General features: G+C 47.6%; 1 long non-coding RNA gene across 1 annotated transcript; it reads left to right on the forward strand.

Annotated features, from left to right (window-relative positions):
* Window positions 1-2,168: 2,168 nt before the first annotated feature.
* On the forward strand, window positions 2,169-6,799 carry LOC123000825 (uncharacterized). Its single transcript, XR_006409132.3, has 2 exons — window positions 2,169-3,065; window positions 4,871-6,799. It is a non-coding gene; the product is annotated as an uncharacterized LOC123000825 (long non-coding RNA).
* The last annotated feature ends 677 nt before the right edge of the window (window positions 6,800-7,476 follow it).

Genomic DNA, 7,476 nt, shown 5'->3' on the forward strand with positions numbered 1-7,476 from the left:
AATATGATGTTATCGTTTTTGAATAACTCTTTATTAGAAGTTTCAATATCATTTTCTTATACGGAGTTATGTTTTGTTTTTTAATGCACAAGAATAAAGGGACTATGTACGATTGAAGAACTTCTTTTTTTCTTTAGACACCTGACGTAGGCTAGCTCTTACACCGTGCTCAGTTTGACTTCGCGCTTTTTATTTCTTCCATATTTATCTTTTTCCCTATGGTTAGCACAGTGCCTTCCCTGGGGCATAGCTGATTGGGGCATTTTTCCCAAACTGTACAGGGAAACTCTGAAGAGCAGTGAACAGGAAGAGAAGTGACCTTCCCCTGCTCTCCTCCAAACGTATCTTCTGCCTTCAAGTTGCTCTTCTTGGCCCTGCCTCCCTCTTCTTCCCACTGATGGTACTTTCTTTCTTTCTCATATTTCCAATCTCAATTCTAACGGCCAATGCTGCTATAAAATTCACTCCAACGCGAGCCGACAGGGAAAGCCGGGCTGAGTAAGTAACACAAGTGCACACCTCTTGCACGACCTCTATGTCTCCCGTCTATTTTCCACGGAGACAGTGCCCCCATCCACTGAATGCAAGCTTGGTGGGGCTGTCACTCAAGGTGCCCCACACCCAACCGAAGGCGAACACAGGATCTGAAGTAAGCACATGAGAATCTTGCCCCATGAAAATTAGATCTCGAACCACATGACACAAGGATCCAAGATGGCAAACGGGTTCATCTCAAAGGGCCGGGCTGCTCGTTACTTCTTGTTCCCTGGATCTCTGGAGCTGCCCTACTTCCTGTCTCTGCTGAGGCCTTTCCTGCGATTCTCTGGGCTGCTGATAGTCTTTCAATACACCTCTTTTTGTCTTCAGGTATCCCGAGCTCATCTCCGTTGTTTGCAACCTAAGAGCCACGAGTGATACAAGTGTCTGCAATCCTTTCAGAGCTTCCTCTGTTTCTTCACTGTTGGGCTTCACCCAAGACTCTGCTGCCACACAGATCAGCGTGGATTCCTCACCCTTGGCCACCAGATTGCTGGTCTCGGGTCCCCTTTCACCAGCTCCTTTCCAGACGCCTGAGCACCCACCTTTGCTTCTCTTGATCACCACTCTTTTTTTTTTTTTTTTAGAAGATGTGGAACCATCCTGTTGATATTAAAATCAGCTGTCACTTGGGGATGACAGGGTACATTTCACTGCCGTTTGGAGACCAGCTGGAACTCTAGCCCTGTTTATTTACTTAAAGACAAACCAGCTAAACCAGAATGAGATCAGCCTACTAGACTCCCTCCCACTTCACTTTCCACCTGGGCTCTCTCTGACAACAGGTGACCTTTGGGTGAAGTTGACACAAAACAGTGAGAGACAGGATTCCCAGCTGGATGACATTTTGAGCACAGAGCAAGTCTTTGTGAGGCAGCGCTGGGGAGAGATTTCACAGGGGGTGTCAGGCATCTTGTCTGGGACCCACACGGCCTGCCTCCCCCTCCCTCTTGCCTCTTCCCCTCTCCCAGCCTCTATTTCTGCTTCTCGGGACCCCTGGCCGGCTGCGGTCTCCTCTGCAGGCAATGCCTCTGGGAAAGGCTCAAGGACTCCTCAAAGGCCTCGGATCAGAGTCAACACAGCCCTTCTGCTTGGCTCTTAGCTGGGCCTAGCTCATGGGCTTGGGGGCCATCAGCAACACTGGTGGTTTTGTTTTCGGTAGTCCTCATCCACCTGGCAATCTTGACGCTTTCCGAGCAAACTGCTCCCATATAGCTTGGTGTGAGCTTCTGGGGGGCAGGGTCTGGGTCTGGTTCCTCCTCTCCCGGAAATAGTACAGCAGAATGCACACACGATTTAACTTTAACCCTGATCAGCACGGAGACACAAGAGTATTCGAAGCAAAGCAGAGAGAAGGAACATTCCAGGGCCCTCCAGAGGAGGAAAGGTTTCACAGCGAGGGGCTAAGAGTATGAACACTGCACTCCTACAGATCTGTGTATAAGGTCCGGCTCTGCTATTTAGCCGTTCATTTGGGTAAATTACTTATGTTTTCTGAGCCTTGTCTCTAACGTGGCGATAACATTAGTACTTATCTCCTAGATTTTTTGTGATGGTTAACTGAGACAAAACCAGTATGGAGTCTGGTTCATAGTAAGAGCGCAAAAATATCAGCGATTGTTATTATGGGTAGTAAAATCATCAGTAACTAGCTTCTAGGGGAGGAGCAATCTAGGTGCGTTTGGCCAGCCCTGGGGCCTTTCTGGAAGCAAAGGCCTCCCCAGAGAGCTGGGACTTGCGACCACAGTGGAGGGTACCCCCATCCCCTCCCCCACCCCGCACGTTGCAACAGAGACCAGCATAGGACACACCAAACCAACAAGAATTTGTCCTTGGCCACCAACATCACGCTATTATTGCACAAGCCCTGAGGTTTAGAACTCGTCCCAGGGAGAAGGAAGAGGTGAGGGTGAATCCTGTAGTTGCAAAAGCTTGTGGGTGGAACAGTTGTCCTTGCCACACCTGCAAAGGTCTGTCCTGGCGGAACGAAGCAGGTGCCGAACCATGGGGCCCGTGGAACGCAGCGGTCCGCCCCCACCTCCTCACGGCCATCCTTTGCCATCTTTCTGTCCTCGAGGGAAGAACAAAAGTCTGGTCAAAGACACAGCGGGACCCTGCTGCAGGGGTTCACTGGCATTCCGATAGAAAAGTCTGGACTTGATCCTGTACGTAAAGGCGTCTGTTGCTGGTGGGGACGGACAGGAAGACACGGATTCTGCAGGCACTCCTGAGTGAAAACTGGAGGGGATGTGCGGAGGGGAGGGAGGAGAGGATCGGGGTTTTGAGCCCAGATGGCCGAGAGAATGATGATGCCAGAATTTGAGCCGTTGGGAGGGATTGGCTTGAGGGTGAGTGGGACTGAGGAATGTGCTCTCAGTCAAGTTCAGGTGTCGACCGGACGCCCAAGTACAAATATCGGGAACACCACTGAGAAAGTGAGAGTAAGTCCAGAGGAGTGGCTCTCAAACTTTCCGTCTCAGGACTCTTTCACACTCTTAGAAATTCCGGAGGACCTGAAGAACTTCTGAGTAAGTGGGTTTTATCTATCAATGTTTATTGTACTAGAAACTAGAACCGAGACATATAAAATACTTAGTGATTTGTTTAAAAGTAACGGTAACAAACCCATTACACATTCACATAAATAACAGTACCTATTTTCCTAACCAAAAAAAGAATAATCTTAGCGACTGTTCTATATTGTTGCAAATCTCCTTAATGTCCAGCTCAACAGAAGACCGCTGGCTTCTCAGATCTGCTCCTACATTTAGTTGTGGCAAATTGTTCCAGCTGAAGTGTATGAAGAAAATCCAGATTTGTGCAGATACTTAGCTGTCGAAAGGGAGGATCTCCTCTCTCCCCGGGGATCCTGGAATCGTACTTTGAGAACTGCTGGTCTAGAAAGAGACCAGGGCTTTAGATGCTTGTTTTGAAGTTCTCTGCCCAGAGATGCGAGTTGCTGATGCGACGGCAGGAGCGCTCTTACCGGGAGAAGAGAGAAAGAAACGTGCGTGGAGCCAGGCTCTGAGCTGTGGTCCTTAGTATTCACCAATTCCCTATCTGCAAATTTGCCTATTTGCTATCTGTGACTCCAAAATCAATACTTGTGGCATTCTGGGGTCATTCCCAAACATGGTGCAGATAAGGGAAAACTGAAGTCACCTGACAACCGTGCTCCCAGATGAGGTCACACCAGGCCACCCCCTGCTTTCTTGTTTCCGTTCTCATGTTGTCAACAAATGTCCTTTCTGCAGCCTATGTAGTGCCACTTTCCACCCCCTCCCCAGTTTTGTGCTTTTTGTTGGTGATTTTGCTGCTTAAATGGCCCTCAAGTATAGTACTGAAGTTCTGTTCAGTGATTCTAAGCATAAGAAGATTGCGATGTGCCTTCTGGAGAAAATACTTGTGTTAGATAAGCTTCATTCAGGCATGAGGCATAGCGCTGTTGGTCCTGAATTCAATGTTAATCAAAAATTAAACATAATATAGGGACACCTGGGGGGCTCAGATGGTTAGGCAGCTGCCTTCGGCTCAGGTCATGATCCCAGGGTCCTGGGATCGTGTCCCATATTGGGCTCCCTGCTCGGTGGGGAGCCTGCTTCTCCCTCTGCCTGCTGCTCCCCTGCTTGTGCTCACTCTCCCTCTCTCTGACATGTAAATAAATAAAATCTTTAAAAAAATTAAATATAATATAAATCAGTATATAAAAATAAGAGGTCACATATAAATCAGTATCTTAAAAAGGTCTTTTTAAACAGAAATACACCAAAAACAAGGTTGTTTATCAACCAACTGATGAAAATGCGGCGACCAGGGGCTGGCAGAAACCTCAGCTTGCCTTTCCCTGGCACAATGGTTCTGCATTCATGGCAACGTTAGGGAACATAACTACCAGGAATAATGAGACTCTCTCGTCGTCGGAGGGGAAGGGAAATCAGTAAGGATGTGGAGAACCCAACTATAGTTGTTCCAGTGAGAAAAGTGTCCCGAAGGAGGGACTGGTCAACTTGTCAGAGCAGTGGAAGCAAAGTGGCGACGTCTGGCCTGTCCTGTCCCCAGCGCCACCTGGAGGAGGCCCATCGCCTCCTGCCTGGACAGGTTGCTCCAAGTCTTCCGCCTGCTTCTAGAAGCAAGTAAAGCCTTCGGGCTACCCACAGGCAGAGGACACATTTCTTCCTAGGAATGTAATGAGAGGGTAAGGTCTCCCCTTAAAAAAGAGGAGGAGAGGAAGGTATGAAGTGATGAAGACAAAGATGAGAGGACTGAAAAAGGAGGGTTCCGAGGCTTTGCCACTTTTTCTAAGTGCAGGAACCCTTCCTTCGCTTTCTCACAGGTGGACAGAAGGTGACATTTTTCAGCAAGAGTGCCTCGGGTTACAACACAGACCTTTCTTCGCCAGTTATTGCCAGAAAGGCAAACATCTTTCGATGAACTCCAGGATGGAAGTGGCTGAAAGGAAAGGAGGAAAGGAGGTCCTAGCTCTCCCTGGTTTTAGGAGGGTTTGATTCAAGGTGAGCTCAGGGGCTCCTCCGGCCGCTCGGACTCCCTGGCCACGGCACACTTCCACCACCTGGTGACCGCATACTTAAATTGCAAGGCCTGCTTTTAGAAGCCAGGGAAAAAATCCTCTGGCTGAATGGAGAAAATCAATGAAATGAGCTTAGAGCAAACAGCTGCTAGGTCCTTTTTTACCCAGAAATACCCACATTTTTTTGGTGTGTTTTTTTTTCCACCAATACCTGGTAGACACTGAACCGTTCTTGACTTGACAGTGGATGTTGAATAAAAGTCAACTGACAGTTCAACAGCAGGGAAGACCTAATAGCATCTGCTCCTCCTGGGTCCCTGAAGACTTTTAAACCAAGACCCCCCAAACAAGCTGGCACCTGGCTAGCTTCCTCCAAAGACAGAGTTTCGTTTTGCTTCCCTGGTGTGATCTGAAAAGCCAAGGTGCCAAGAGCCCTAAAATCCCTGTATTAGTAACTAATTCTATTTCCTTTCTGAGTATTCTCTTTGAAAATGTAGACATCCATTGTGAGGGGGGAGCTGTTAAGTCATTAACACCTTAGTGTGAATAACCATCTTAGCCCTGCTCTTAAAGGAGGCCTGGGAGGGGGGGAGGGCCCAAAATGGGGAGATGAGGCCTTCAAATAAAGTCTCTCTGATTATCCTGGGGCCAACAGGGTCAAGGAGGCCCCTGGCAAGAACCTGCTTCCCTCCAGCCTTCAGGAATGCTGAGGAAACCCGAGTGGCCAGCTGACCACAGGAAGCGGTGTGTGGTCTGACCGGGGAGGACACTGGGAGAAATGCTAAGGAAGACTGACAGCCTTAGGATCCTAAAGAGGGAGTTGAATCTCCTAACACTTTTTTTCTTTTCTCTAAAGCAGAGTGTGCAAGGCTTATGGGCCCAATTCTCTCCATAGTTAGGATCTGTTTAATCCTCAATATTTAAAATTGGGGGATTTCACATAAAAGTCTTGATTTCCAGCTTTTCCTGAACAAGGATAAGAATGAGGATAATGAGGTGGAGACTGGCATTTTGATATGACGGGAACTTGCTGGAACTGCATGGGGGCTGCTCCACTGGGAAGGGTGTATATGCTCTATTTTGCCACAGTCCCCACACAGCCCAATCGCCTCATTTACCAGTTACCTCACGGCTCCTGAAAACCATGTGAGCCGGCAACTACGCTTTCAAATGCTGATAATAATTAAAACAATGATAATAATGAACATATCAGTAATGACCAGTTATTGAATGCTACTACAAGCCAGACGTTACACTAGTAATATTACCCACAAATCATCTCTAATTCTCCCAGAAACAATGGTGTTTATATTCCTGTATTGGAGAGAAGGAAACCACGGGACAAGGAGGAGTTTTATGCTCATGTGTCCCTTTCCCTGTATGTGTCAGACCATTGCCACTGTACGTTGTGCTGGTTTTCTATTACATATTTCGTATTTATTTGTCTTTATCCTCATTAGAGACTCAGGTAAAAATGAATAGTGCTACATTCCCCCTTCAACACAAGCAACAATCTGGCTCCGTTTGTAGCACCAAAACTGCAACCCGGCTGCACGCCCTGCTCACCTCTCCTCTGCTATGATTCAAGATTCGGAGCAAGATCCTTCCAGCCTTTCCACTCTGCCCAGGAGATAAAGGAATTTCTGTTTAGCTATCAAGACTTGTTTGCTAAACTATAAATACACATAGCTTTCCATTGTTTTGCTGATTCATTAAACTTCGCTGTATTTCAAATGACCAAGTGCATTTGTGCAATGGGGGGAAAAAGAGGTGCTTCCATGCGTGCCCACTTATTAATAGTGGAAATCCATTTAAGCGGCTGCTTCTCTGACTGTGAGGGGTGATCCCTAGGGAGGCCGTGGAGAGAGCCTCAGAAGGCAGCAGATAAGTCTTTCCTTTGACTATGAAAATAATCCTACTCAATTATTTGGAGCCCCCACCCCTTCCCATGATAGAGCGAGATCTCTACGGACAACTCAGTGCACCGTCCTGGTGCACCAGGTACCCAGAGGTGTGAGTTTCCTCGTTTCTATGCTTTTCTTTCCAGGGAAAGAGCAGCGGAGGAGAAAATGAGCCTATTTTCTCATCTCATTAACCGAGCTTGGCCACGGGTGCCTGGCTGGCTCAGTCACCCGAGCGTGGGACTCTTTTTTTTTTTTTTAATGATTTTTTATTATATTATGTTAGTCACCATACAGTACATCCCCGGTTTCCGATGTAAAGCTCGATGATTCATTAGTTGCGTATAACACCCAGTGCACCATGCAATACGTGCCCTCCTTACTACCCATCACCGGTCTATCCCATTCCCCCACCCCCCTCCCCTCTGAGGCCCTCAGTTTGTTTCTCAGAGTCCATAGTCTCTCATGTTTCATTCCCCCTTCTGATTACCCCCCCTTTCTTTATCCCTT

Source organism: Ursus arctos, unplaced genomic scaffold (assembly GCF_023065955.2).
Source record: "Ursus arctos isolate Adak ecotype North America unplaced genomic scaffold, UrsArc2.0 scaffold_6, whole genome shotgun sequence".
Lineage (NCBI taxonomy): Eukaryota > Metazoa > Chordata > Mammalia > Carnivora > Ursidae > Ursus > Ursus arctos.